This window comes from Mustelus asterias, chromosome 18, assembly GCF_964213995.1.
Source record: "Mustelus asterias chromosome 18, sMusAst1.hap1.1, whole genome shotgun sequence".
NCBI classification, from domain to species: domain Eukaryota; kingdom Metazoa; phylum Chordata; class Chondrichthyes; order Carcharhiniformes; family Triakidae; genus Mustelus; species Mustelus asterias.
In genome coordinates this window covers 73,027,895-73,042,199 of record NC_135818.1, presented here as the reverse complement: position 1 = coordinate 73,042,199, position 14,305 = coordinate 73,027,895, and positions in this window count along the sequence as shown.

The window sequence follows — 14,305 nt, the reverse complement described above, 5'->3', positions numbered from 1 at the left end:
TTGGCAACAGAAGTCATTGCAACAGTGAACTATGCATAACATTGTCTCGTACAGGAAGTTTACATATTCATTTATGAAGGAACTTCGGTGACTCAGCTACACTTGTGACACCATTTAGAATCAGCAAACGAACATGAACGGATCAAACTAAAGCTGTCAAAGCTCAGTTTTCCAAGTGCCTTTCTAAAATTCACCTACATCAAAAATTGTTTCACCTTCCATGTTTGCTTGCGCTTTGCCTAAAGCAGCCTGTCCTGTATCGTATCTCCTGGAGATAGATGCCTTCTGAAAGAGAGGATCTGTCATTGATGTGGACTGCACGCTGGCACAGTGGTTAGCACTGCTGCCTCACAGCACCAGGTTCGATTCCCAGCATGGGTCACTGTATCATAGAATCATAGAAACCCTACAGTTCAGAAAGATGCCATTTGGCCCATCGAGTCTGCACCGACCACAATCCCACCCAGGCCCTACCCCCATATCCTACACATTTACCCACTAATCCCTCTAACCTACGCATCTCAGGACTCTAAGGGGCAATTTTTAGCATGGCCAATCAACCTAACCCGCACACCTTTGGACTGTGGGAGGAAACCGGAGCACCCGGAGGAAACCCACGCAGACACGAAGAGAATGTGCAAACTTCACACACACAGTGACCCAAGCCGGGAACCGAACCTAGGTCCCTGGAGCTGTGAAGTAACAGTGCTAACCACTGTGCTACCGTGCTGCTCTGTCTGTGCAGAGTCTGCACGTTCTCCCCATGTCTGCACTCTTGTTTCCTCCCACAGTCCAAATGACGTGCTGATTAGGTGCATTGGCCAGGCTAAATTCTCCCTCAGTGTACCTGAACAGGCACTGGAGTGTGGCGACTAGAGGTTTTGCACAGTGGCGTCATTGCGGTGTTAATATAAGCCTACTCATGACACTAATAAATAAACTTAAAACATATGAAATACAATTGCTGAACATATCTCTTTGTCTCTGCAGGCAGTTAGTAGCTCCGCGGACAGTGGCAGAGGGGAGTTTGACTCGGGCGGTACACCTGTCACACCGTAACGAAGGGTCCTAAGGCGAGCTCAGGGAGGACAGAAACCTCCCGTTATGAGGGGAATTTGAGTGTTACCGTTATCAGTGTGTATTCAATGAGTTACCATTAGTTGCTGGTGGAATCAACATTCATCTCACCTTCAGATTCATTCCCCTTTGCAAATTAAATCCAAAGTCTTTGGATTTTTCTTCCCCACCTCCTCAGTTTTTTCTGGATAAAAGCAAATTACCGCGGATGCTGGAATCAGAAGCTTTGACGAAGGGTCATCTAGACTCGAAATGTCAGCTCTTTTCTCTCCTTCAGGTGCTGCCAGACCTGCTGAGATTTTCCAGCATTTTCTCTTTTGTCCTCAGTTTTCTCTCCTGCTGAAGGTCAGGGTCTCATGGTTCTTGGAATGGATTGCAAAGCAGATAACACAAAATCTTGCGGAAAACTACTCAACTCCAAGAGCCGAAACTCATGTGAAGAGTAATAACGTTTGGCTCATTCATGTGATCCAATGCCATGTGAAGAATTGTCATGTGACCAGACAGCACATTGCCTGTGGACAGAAGATCCTGTGATCAAACATCGAGGGATGCCTCCAACCAGAGTTGGCAAGTTACTAAGGTCAATCACTCACTAAGGTAGCTGACATCTCACTGCTTTGTGGGGGAACGCCGTGCTATTTAATGTGCTGGTACCAACATACCATTAATCACTGATGCCTTGTTAATTACCAACCTGTCCTACAAGCCTCTTCATCAGGTGTACTTTTTTTTTTCAAATTTCAATCGAAATCCAATCTAACCCAGCATCATTTGTATCCATTAGCACAAACTACCCCTGTTGAGGTAAGATGAAAAGACTAGCATGGTTCAGCAAAGCTCTCATAGTTTGATGGATTGAGCCCTTCTCAACGGCTGCCAATTCCATTGCACCTTATGGGAGAGCTGGTCTAACAGCAGACCTAGTGCAATCTTCTGCATTAAATTTACTAGTACATGTGTCAGTCAGCGCATGGGAATGATCTCAGACTTGTGAAGGAACAGGTGGCTCAGGCAGCAGTTGACAAAATATGTAGCAAAAGTGACAAATGATAAGATGCATGAACATGTTTTTTTGAAAGCTGTAGATTTGACAGTGACGCAGTTGGACAAACACTTAGCTCTTTTACAATTCCAATTATAAAGTTTCCATTAATAAATTGTGCCACAATGTGAAACAAGCCGTCTACATGAATTTGTTTTTATAATCTAATGGACTGTGTTTAAAGTTCTATTGAATTGTTTGAGAAGATAAGAGTCTCACGTTATATCAGAGCAGTGCTGTTTCAAATGGATTTTTGCAATGTTGTTTAAAGTTCATTTATTAGTGTCACAAGTAGGCGATGACAACACGGCAATGAAGTTACTGTGAAAATTCCACAGTCGCCACACTCCGGCACCTGTTCAGGTGCACTGAGGGAGAATTTAACATGACCAATGCACCTAAACAGCACGTCTTTCAGACTGTGGGGGGAAAACCCACGCAGCCACAGGGAGAAAGTGCAAATTCCACACAGATAGTGACCCAAGTTGGGAATCGAACCTGGCACTGTGAGGCAGCAGTGCTAACCACTGTGCCACTGTGTTGTGTCATGCTCTTTAAACGGTTTGAACACTTAATTTATTGCAATTGTAAAGGGCATTGTTGAGGCCACACTGGAATGTCTTTTCCTGAGGAAGGATGTCCTTGCCATGGAGGGAACGCAGTGAAGGTTTACCAGGCTGATTCCTGGGATGGCAGGTCTGTCGTATGAAAAGAGACTAATTTGGTTAGAATTGCATTCATTGGAATTTAGAAGAGTGAGAGGGGATCTCATAAAAACTTATAAAATTCTAACAGCATTAGACAGGGTAGATTCAGTGAGAATGTTCCCGATGGTGGGGGAGTCCAGAACCAAGGGTGATAGTTTGAGGATAAGGAGTAAACCCTTTAGAACTGTGGTGAGGGGAGGTTTCTTCAACCAGAGAGTGGCGACCCTATGGAATTCACTACCATAGAAAGTACATAGAACATAGAACAGTACAGCACAGAAGTTGAGGCCAAAATGCGTGATTTCAAGAAGAAATTAGATGTAGCTCTTGTGGCTAAACAGATCAAGGGGTATGGGGGAAAGAGGGGATCAGGATATTGAATTTGCTGATCAGCCATAATCATAATGAATGACAGAAAAGGCTCGAAGGGCCAAATGGCCTACTCCTGCTTCTGGTTTCCATGTTTCTATGATTTCAGCATTCTGCATTATCAAGTAAGGTATGGCTTGATTGAATATAATGGAAAGTTCACCATTCTGTGCAAGAATTATATCCTGTTACGCCGATTTCATTATTTGAACAAGGGTTGAAAGAGTTTCCAAAGTATTTAGGGCAACAGATACAATAGAATGGAAGAAACTTTGTTTCTTTAGTTGGGAGTCTAGGATGGGGGTACATAATCAAATATTAGAGCCAAATCTTTCAAGAGTGAAATGAGGAAACATTTTTATTTGCAATGAGTGGTAGAAAGGGCAATTGGTGCTGGATCAATTGTAAACTTTAGATTCGAGATTGAAATAGTTTTGTTATCCAAAGGTATTAAAGGTTGCTGTTAAGTGGCACGATAGCACAGTGGTTAGCACTGCTGCCTCACAACTCAAGGGACTTGTGTTTGATTCCCGGCTTGGATCACTGTCTGTGTGGAATTTGCACATTATCCCCGTGTCTGTGTGGGTTTTCCCCCGGGTGCTCTGGTTTCCTCCCACAGTCCAAGGATGTGCGGGTTAGATTGACTGGGCATGCTAAATTGTCCCAGGATGCATAGGTTAGAGGGATTAGCAGGGTAAAGATGTGGAGTTACGGGAATAGGACTTGGGTGGGATTGTTGTCAGTGCAGACTCGATGGGCCGAATGGCTTCCTTCTGCACTGTATGATTTCTATTAGGGGACATGGGGCAAAGGCTGTGTGTCAGCTGTCGGTCATTTTGTTGCTTTTTACTGATATATTTTCTGCAGATGAATTATCCCAAATTCCACATGAAGTAATTTAAAAAGATTGGAAAACATAATCACGTAAAACAAATCTCCGCTGCAAATGTCACACATGTGGGCACAGTGGGTGTTTCATTGTTATTTTGTCATTGTCTGCTCAAGGTGAAATTATAAACTTTTACTTTTATTCTGATCATAATTGCATTCTAACACATGTCAGCTTTGTATGGCTGTCTATTAACAATGGATGCGATTCTATTAAATATCAGGCGACTTAGACGATGGCATTTCAATAATGAAAAACTAATGAATGTTTCTTCAGTGTGTGCAGCAAACCGCATTTGTGGCCATCACAAATCATTATTTGCAGTCGCCAGTCAATCAAAAAACAACAAATTGAACAGTACAAAAGGGAAGATTAAATTAAACGTGTATAACTGATATAAAGATGCTCTGATGGATTGCCTGAAGACAACTTGTATTGTTAATTTTAAGTTGTGAGAGATCAGTAAGTTTTCCTTTATATTTTTATTATGTTATTCAAATTGCTTAGAATTGTGTGAAGGTTAACTCAGATACAGAGCAGATTAAAGTGATTTATTACTAAATAGAGGAAACTAATATTTCTTTTTTATTTTTTCATGGGCTGTGCGCATCTGTAGCAAGGCCAGCATTTGCTGCCCATCTCTAATTTTCCTCCAGACGAATGGCTTGTCACACCATTTTAGAGGGCAGGTAAGAGTCAACCACATGGCTGTGGCTCTGGTGTCACATGTAGGTCAGACCAGATAAGGATGGCACATTTCCTTCCCGAAAGGACATTAGTGAACCAGATGGGTATTTACAACAATCATCATTCAATTCCAGATTGGGTTTAAATTCCACCAGCTGCCGTGGCGGGATTTGAACCTGTGTCCCCAGATCATTAGCCTCTGCATTACTACTCCAGTGATATTACCAGTACATCACTTCAATACGGTGTAATAAATGTTAAAGAACTTATGATAATATCACACCTTTCATATCCTCACGTTGCCCCAAGTGCTTTACAACCTAATCACTTTTGAAATGCAATCGCTTTTGTTTTGTAGCTAAAATTGGCAGCAAATTCTTGCACAGCAGAGCTCCACAAAACAATAACTTTAACCAGCTGGGAAATCTGGCAGCTACATCCAGGTGAAGACTTAGCAGATCCAGGCGATGAGTGACTTTATACCTGCCTCTTGAACCCAACCCCTCAACCTTCCCCATGGATCCACGATTCTCCCCCATGTGCCCCAACTTCGCCCATAATACACCCCCAAAAATCTGTCGGCTTCCCTTCCACCAGGACTCCGATTCCCTTTCCAGTCCACTCCCTACTGGGGTCTCTGGCTGATCCCTCCCAGTCCCCCTCCTACCTCGTGGCTTGGCTTCAGAGAGGGGTACTAATCAACAGCATGACGCACATGTTGTAGAGTTACCCAGTGTTCAGAATCCTGTTATTTTCAGACACTCCCACTGGGTGGGATGCTCCAGTGTCATCTGTGACAGGACCTGTTGTGGTCGAGAATGCAAAATTTGGCGTTCCAGCCAAAACTCCATTCACTTTTGGTGGCACCAAGAATCCCAGTCGCAAACAAGGACAGAAGATTTTGACCATAGTGTGTGGTGTATTATCATAGAATCCCTACAGTGTAGACTGAGGCCATTCAGTCCATCAAGTCTGCACCAACCCTCCCAGGCCCCGAACCCCCTCCCCGTAACCCTGCACATTTACCATTGCTAATCTCCCGAATCTACACATCATTGACACTAAGGGGCAATTTAGCTTGGCCAATTCTACCCAACCTGCACATCTTTGGACTGTGGGAAGAAACTGGAGCACCCGGAGGAAACCCATGCAGACACGGGAAGAACATACAAACTCCACACAGACAGTCACCCGAATCCCTGGTGCTGTGGGGCAGCAGTGCTCTCCCACTTTTTGGGACAACTTCAGATTAGGGAAGAATTCTCCGGCCATTCACGCCAGCCGGATTCTCCTATCCCGCTGCATTGAAAGGAGATTTGGCTGAGCGCCAAGTGCTCCATCCTCTCTGGCAGTGGTGACAGGGTGTGAATGGCTGGAAAATGCCTGCCCAGGAGTTTCTCTCAGGTAACTCCTCTCAATTTCAGGTAGAGAAACTCAAATCCCAAAGATACTTAAATGGGTCTAAAGAATTGATCTATCACTCCACAAAGGAAATGAGACAGCAAACATTGTTGACATCCTTCAAACAGCTGTTTTAACAAATTAAAGACAGATTATAATTTCTCAAATACTTCTAAGATTTAGGTTAAAACTCTTCAGAAATGTACACTCTCACCAAAGGAAGCGTAGACTTGGGTTCTCAAATTCATGATACGAAAGACGACGTGAGACAATAATTTCTAAAATTTATACAAGTTCATTAAAGAACTGAATGCGTAACTCAAACTTTTGGTGGAAATGGTAATTCACAACATTAGATAGAATCATAGAATCCTTACAGTACAGAAGGAGACTGTTTGGCCCATCAAGTCTGTACCGACCACAATCCCACCCAGGCCCTATTCCCGTAACTCTTATTTACCCTGCTAATCCCCCTGACGCTAGGGTCAATTTAGCATGGCCAATCAACGTGACCCACACATCTTTGGACTGTGGGAAGAAACCGGAGCACCCAGAGGAAGCCCACGCAGACACGGGGAGAATGTGCAAACTCCACACAGACAGTGACCTTAGGCCAGAATTGAACCTGGGTCCCTGGCGCTGTGAGGCAGCAGTGCTAAGCACTGTGCCACTGTGTCGCAGGTTCCAAAGAAAAAGGGAGATGGTACAATCTTATTTCTGACAAATAATCCAGTTTTAAATTTGAATTATTGTTACAGCGAGATTAAGTAATTTAAAATCAATTAGATATTATAATCTCTGTTTGAGACACTTCAAGCTAGTTAAGCAAACCTGACGCCAAGCTAGTCAAGTGAATCTGACTTATCAGGTTTGCTTCTCTGCACTAAAAGTGTTACTTTGCACTGCATAATTAGTTTCAGACATTTCGGGCTGGTCTCTTACTTATAACAAATTATTTTTCATGCTCCAAAATTTAGTTTTGATTAATGTTAATTCCCTTGAAAGACAAACTTCCATCATCCTAAAAAAATTGTAATCATTAAGTTCCATGTAAACTGTGGGTCGCATATATGCCAGCCTTGGGTGACTGTCAGTGTGGAGTTTGCACATTCTTCCCCTGTCTGCATGGGTTTCCTCCGAGTGCTCCGGTTTCCTCACACAGTCTAAAGATGTGTAGGTTAGGTTGATTGGTCATGCTAAGTTGCCCTTAGTGTCCAAAGGTGGATTAACCACGGTAAATGCACATAGTTGCAGGGATAGGGTGGTGGTGAGGGCCTGGGTGGGATGCACTTTTAGAGAGTCGGTGCAGACTTGATGGGCTGAAGGGCCCCTTCTGCATTGTCGGGGTTCTTTGGTTCTATAGAAAGCGAACCTTGCTGAACAGTTATGTCAGGTCATATTTTTCCTTCGTCAGAGGTCTGTCTTGTTGGGTTAGAATACATTTATGAATTGCTATATTTTCCATCTGGGTGTGGTTTAGTTATCAACTCTTACACCGACCTGTCTTTCTGTCAGACAAAATGTGCAGGTATGCAATATTTTGGGCGTCTGTTTATTTATTAGTGGATCCTCTTTGCTGTAAAAGAGACAAGGCTGTATATGCCAGGATATGTAGTTTAATATTGTGCAAACTGCTTTTTCCCCTGTACAAAAATGAACTGTTTTCAAATTCTTTAAGGTCTGATGTATAGAAAAATAAATCATAGAAATCATCATCATAGAAACCCTACAGTGCAGAAGGAGGCCATTCGGCCCATCGAGTCTGCACCGACCACAATCCCACCCAGGCCCCACCCCCACACATTTACCCGCTAATCCACGCATCCCAGGACTCTAAGGGGCAATTTTTAACCTGGCCAATCAACCTAACAGTAAGAAGTTTAACAACACCAGGTTAAAGTCCAACAGGTTTATTTGGTAGCAAAAGCCACACAAGCTTTCGGAGCTCTAAGCCCCTTCTTCAGGTGAGTGGGAATTCTGTTCACAAACAGAGCTTATAAAGACACAGACTCAATTTATATGAATAATGGTTGGAATGCGAATACTTACAACTAATCAAGTCTTTAAGAAACGAAACAATGTGAGTGGAGAGAGCATACTAAAGATGTGTAGGTTAGGTTGATTGGTCATGCTAAGTTGAGAGAGCATAGAAAAATAACCCATACGCACATTCAACCCTTCATTGTGACTGTGTTCCTTCACACAGATTCCTTCACAGGTGCTGCATACATATTAAGGCCTCGATTTATCTCTCTCACCCGGAAATTAATGAGTCACAAACTATTTATGAATTGTGATGGTATGGGAAACACCTGTACCTACTGTATTTTGGTGTTTGCACAAGTTGCTTCTGAGCTGTAAAAATGGCCACCATGTGAGTGCACAAGGCCACCTAGATTTGAGTGGAAAAGAATGTTCCACCAACAAATATTGCCATGCTGAAGAATAATCCTTTCTTATCCTTGTTCTTTTTCATTACTCTGAACAAGGTTTGAGCCTCTGGATTATTTTGAAATTTGTACATCTCATTTTACATCTGTGGCACAATAGAAATACCTACATATGTATCTTTCCACTTATGAGTGAGTCTTCAAATGTTTGTCCACGCCTTTACATCCTACCTCATCACCTATTCTTTTAGAAGTATAGGTGATGAAGTTACAGTTCATAGAAAAATCATAGAATCCCTACCGTGCAGGAGGCCATTTAGCCCATCAAGCCTGCACCGACAACAATCCCACCCAGGTCCTATCCCCATAACCCCATGTATTTATCCTACTAATTTTTCTGACACTAAGAGGCAATTTAGCATGGCCAATCAACTTAACACGCACATCTTTGGAGTATGGGAGAATACTGGAGCACCCGGAGGAAACCCACACAGACACGGGGAGAATGTGCAAACTCCAGACAGCCATGCAAGGTCAGAATTGAACCTGGGTCCCTGGAGCTGTGAGACAGCAGTGCTAACCACTGGGCTGCCCAAAGGTCCCAGTTGGGACCTTCCATCAGAGCAAGCTTTGTTTGCTAATTTGTGGCGAAAAGGAAATAATGAATTACAATGGACGAGAAGGATTATAGGCAAGAAAGCAAAAAAAGAAAGAGAGAACAATGTACCCAAAGAGGATAGAAGCAAGGGGTAAAAGGTACATGGAATAGGCATCAAATTTGGCCTGTATTCAGTAACAACAGAGAAAGGGGTGAGTATAACCCGGAGGGGTGGTCTATAAAATAATGAGGGGCACAGATCAGCTAGATAGTCAATATCTTTTCCCAAAGGTAGGGGAGTCTAAAACTAGAGGGCATAGGTTTAAGGTGAGAGGGGAGAGATACAAAAGTGCCCAGAGGGGCAATTGTTTCACACAGAGGGTGCTGAGTGTCTGGAACAAGCTGCCAGAGATAGTAGTAGAGGCGGGTACAATTTTGTCTTTTAAAAAGCATTTAGATAGTTACATGGGTACGATGGGTATAGAGGGATATGGGCCAATTGTGGGCAATTGGGATTAGCTTAGGGGTTTTAAAAAAGAAAGGGCGGCATGAACAAGTTGGGCCGAAGGGCCTGTTCCCATGCTGTAAACCTCGATGACTCTATGACTCTATAACATGTTTGTGACACTTTTTAAAAGAATTATGCGGAAAGCCAGTTAACCAATTGTTTGAAAGTATGACAAAAGCAATAAACCTACTGATGTTAGAAGTTCCCATTTAATTTCCACCTCACAGATTCATGTTTGATTGAAGCAACATGATCTGGAAAGATGTGCAATAACCTCAGTAGATTTGGTTACCAGATCTGCTTAAAATAAGAGTAAAAGTTAGAACCAGGTGGATGAAGAGTCTTGAAATGAGTAAGAAATGAATCAAAATTAGAAGTTATTTTAGTGAAGAAGAGAAAAATGCTTTCCAAAGGAACCTCTGTGCATTTAAAATTACATTTAAAACTAAATTAAACTTAGTCAGAATGCATTTTCAGCAAATGTGCTTTATTACATTTTAAAAGTTCTTAGCTCAAAGACCAAATACAAACTTTGTAGCAGTTAATTGAACTAAAGTTTTTCCACAAAAAATTCCTGCATTAGTCATTACATTTCAAAAAGTAATTAATTGTGTGAAGCGTTTTGAGATGGGTTAATGTAAAATGTATTCCGTAAATGTAAGTATTATGATTAAGAATGAAATGTTTTATGTGAAGTACAAAGAACAAAGAAAATTACAGCACAGGAACAGGCCCTTCGGCCCTCCAAGCCTGCACCGGCCATGCTGCCCATCTGAACTAAAACCTCTTCACCTTCAGGGGACCATATCCCTCTATTCCCATCCTATTCATATATTTGTCCAGACTCCCCTTAAAAGTCACTCTCGTTTCTGCTCCACTACCTCTCCCGGCACCCATCCACCCACCACCCTCTGTGTAAAAAACTTGCCTCGTGCATCTCCTTTAAACCATGCCCCTTGCACCTTAAACCTATGCCCCCTAGTAATTGTCTCTTCTACCCTGGGAAAAAGCTTCTGACTATCCACTCTGTCCATGCCCCTCATAATCTATCAGGATTTCTATCAGGTTGCCCCTCAACCTCCGTCATTCCATTGAGAACAAATTAAGTTTCTCCAACCTCTCCTCATAGCTAATGCCCTCCATACCAGGTAACATCCTGGTAAATCTTTTCTGTATTCTCTCCAAAGCCTCCACATCCTTCTGGTAGTGCGGTGACTAGAATTGAACACTATATTCCAAGTGTGGCTTAACTAAGGTTCTATAAAGCTGCAACATGACAGATTTATCTGTACATTGTTTCAGCTTAGGAACTTTGGCCATTAGCGTTAATAGCCATCAACCTTGGACTGAGTGAAAAATGAGTCCACTAAACTCCGGACTGAATCCATTTATCCAGAACAACAATGTCTCCCAAACATCCACCATGATTTGCTTTTATTACTATTTAGCTGTCAATGCGTCTCAGTCTGTAGGGTTCCAGCTTTTCCCACCTCGCAATTTCATCAAACAATCTAGGGTACAGTGGAACTTGGTGAAATTACTATCATCAAGGAGAAGGTACTCAGTGAACTGATGGGGTTAAAAGTAGATAAGTCCCCGGGACCTGATCATCTACACCCTTGGGTGTTAAAGGAGTTGACATCAGAGATTGTGGATGCATTAATATGACATTCCAAAATTCCCTGGATTCCAGAAAGGTATCAGTGGACTGGGAACGTGCTAATGTCTCTTCAAGAAAGGAGAGAGGCGCAAAGTGGGAAACTATAGGTCAGTCAGCTTGACCTCTGTGTTGGGAAAGTTGCTGTAGTCAATCATTAAGGAGGAGGTGACTGATTATCTGGGAAAGCAAAACTCACCAGGGTCAGCATGGTTTTGTGAAGGGTAAGTCATGTTTGACAAACCTGCTAGAGTTCTTTAAGGATGTAACCAGCAAGGTAGATAATGGGGATCCTGTGGATGTGATCTATCTGGACTTCCAGACGGCATTTGATAAGGTGCCACACAAGAGACTTATCCAGAAGGTTAGATCCCAAAGGGTTTGAGATAGAGTAGTGGTTTGGACTGAGGATTAACTGACTGATAGAAAGCAGATGGTTGGGATAAATGGGTCCTTCTCCAGTTGGTGATCTGTAACTAATGAGGTCCCGCAGGGTTCAGTTCTCAGACCACAACTATTTGCAATTTATATCAACGATCTACAAGCAGCGGCAGAGTGTAACATAGCAAAATTTACTGATGCCATGAAAATAGATGGCTGTGATGAGGAGATATAAAGTTTATAAATGAATTTTGACAGGCTAGGAGAATGGACTAGAATCTGGCAGATGGAGTTTAATGTGGATAATTGCAAGTTTGTCCATTTTGGCCAGAAAAATAAAGGGGCAAATTACTATTTAAATGGGAAACAGATTCAAAAGGCTTCTGTGCTGAGGGATCTGGGTGTCCTTGTGCATCAGTCTCAAGAAGTGGTTATGCAAGTGCAGAATGTTATAAGGAAGGCAAATTGAATCTTGGCATTTATTGCAAAGGGTCCAGAGTATAAAAGTAGAGGTGTTGTTACAATTGTATAAGGCATTGGTGAGACCACACTTGGAGTATTGTGTTCAGTTTTGGCCACCTTCTTTGAGAAAGGATGTGATGGCACTGGAGGTGGTTCAGAAGAGGTTCACTAGATTGATTCCAGGTTTGAAGGGGCTGTCATGTGGGGAGCGGTTGAGCTTGGGCTTCTACTCGCTGGAGTACAGAAGAATGATTGAGGATTATAAAATACTCAACGGGATTGATAAAGTAAATGTTAACCTAATGTTCCCCCTTCTAGAACAGTCTAGGACAAAAGATCCTAGTTGTAGAGTAAGAGAGGGGAGGTAAGGAGATAAGATAAGGAGCAGCTACTTCTCACAGAAGGTTGTGAATCTATGGAACTCACTGCTCCAGAGTGCAGTGGATGCAGAATCAATCAATGGATTCAAGAAAGAGATAGATAAATATTTGAACAAAAGCAGGATAAAGGGCTATGGGGAAAAAGACAGGGAAGTGGAGTTAGAAAGAGATGAAGATCAGCCATGATCACATAGAATGGTGGGGCAGGCTCAAAGGGCTGAATTGCCCATTCTCGCTCCTAATTCCTATGTTCCTATGGACCAAACGGCCTCCTTCTGCACTGTAGGGATCCTATGATTATCTCTGACTATAAAGCCCAATTTGTCATCCAGGCCTTTGTACAGAACCTGCATCTTTCTTCTGCCTTAGTGCCTTAGAGCAATTTCCTGAAAAGTTTTAGCTTATTAAGGCACAATAGTGGCATTGCACAGCTTCCTTTGCTGTTGAAACATCACTATGTACAAATTTCCTTGATTATTTGCACCATTACCAGGCTATCCACCGCTCACTGATACAGATCCGCCTCCCCTTTCCCCCACCCCCTCAGCCCCCAACAGCGTACAAACTAGCAACTGGATCTGCATAAATAATGGACTGCCACAGATTTATGTCCCAAGATATAAGTGTAACAAGGTCTAAAGCAACCCCCACTATTGACCAAACTGAGATTACTAGAGTTTAAGAGTAATTTTTCTACACAATTCAGTTTAAAGTCTCCTACTGGGAATTGCCATGTAGATAATAAAGGTGCTATCAGTCTCTGTGAAATCCAAATTGAATGGACCTCCCCACATCCTCCGCATGTAAGGGCTAACCAACTGGAATGGCCTTCCTATTAGGCATTGTCCTCTTCTACATGACAATGCAAATGGAAGGGAAGCTGCAGAAGCAAAAGGCTTTGAGAGGGAGCTGGCACCAGGGCAGGAGACAGCAACTCATTTACTATCACCCCGAGTGGTGGCATATGGCATTTGTATTTGACATGGGCAGGTGAGCCTTGCAGAATGTGGATGTAAGTTCCTGGTAAGTTTCTCATTGGAGTTCTCCTCATTGGTCTGCCCAATTTTTATATCCCAACAAAGAAACCAACAGATAATTTTGCTCATTTGTCTCACTGCTGTTTCGGGGAACTTATATACGAATTGGCTGCTGTGCTTCCTACATTACAATAGTGTCTAAACCTGTAAGCACTTCTTTGGCTTTTGAATGTCCTGAATTCAGGAAAGGCTCAATATTCAGAGAATCATAGAATCCTTGCAGTGCAGAAGGAGGCCATTCAGCCCATCGAGTCTGCACCGGCCCTCTGACAGAGCATCTTACCCAGGCCCTATCCCCGTAACCCCACATATTCACCCTGCTAATTCTCCTAGCCTGCACATCTTGGGAGACCAAGGGGCAATTTAGCATGGTCAATCCACCTAACCTGCGCATCACTGCAATCAATTTATTTTTATTGTGCCAAGGGTGGCACGGTGGCACAGTGGTTAGCACTGCTGCTTCACAGCACCAGGGATCTGGGTTCGATTCCAGGCTTGAGTCACTTTTGTGTGGAGTTTGCACATTCTCCCCCTGTCTGTGTGGGTTTCCTCCGGGCTGCTCCGGTTTCCTCCCACAGTCCAAAGATGTGCGGGTTAGCTTGATTGGCCATGCTAAATTGCCCCTTAGTGTCAGGGGGATTAGCAGGGTAAATATGTGGGGTTACGGGGGATAGGGTCTGGGTGGGATTGTGGTTAGTGCAGACTCGATGGGCCAAA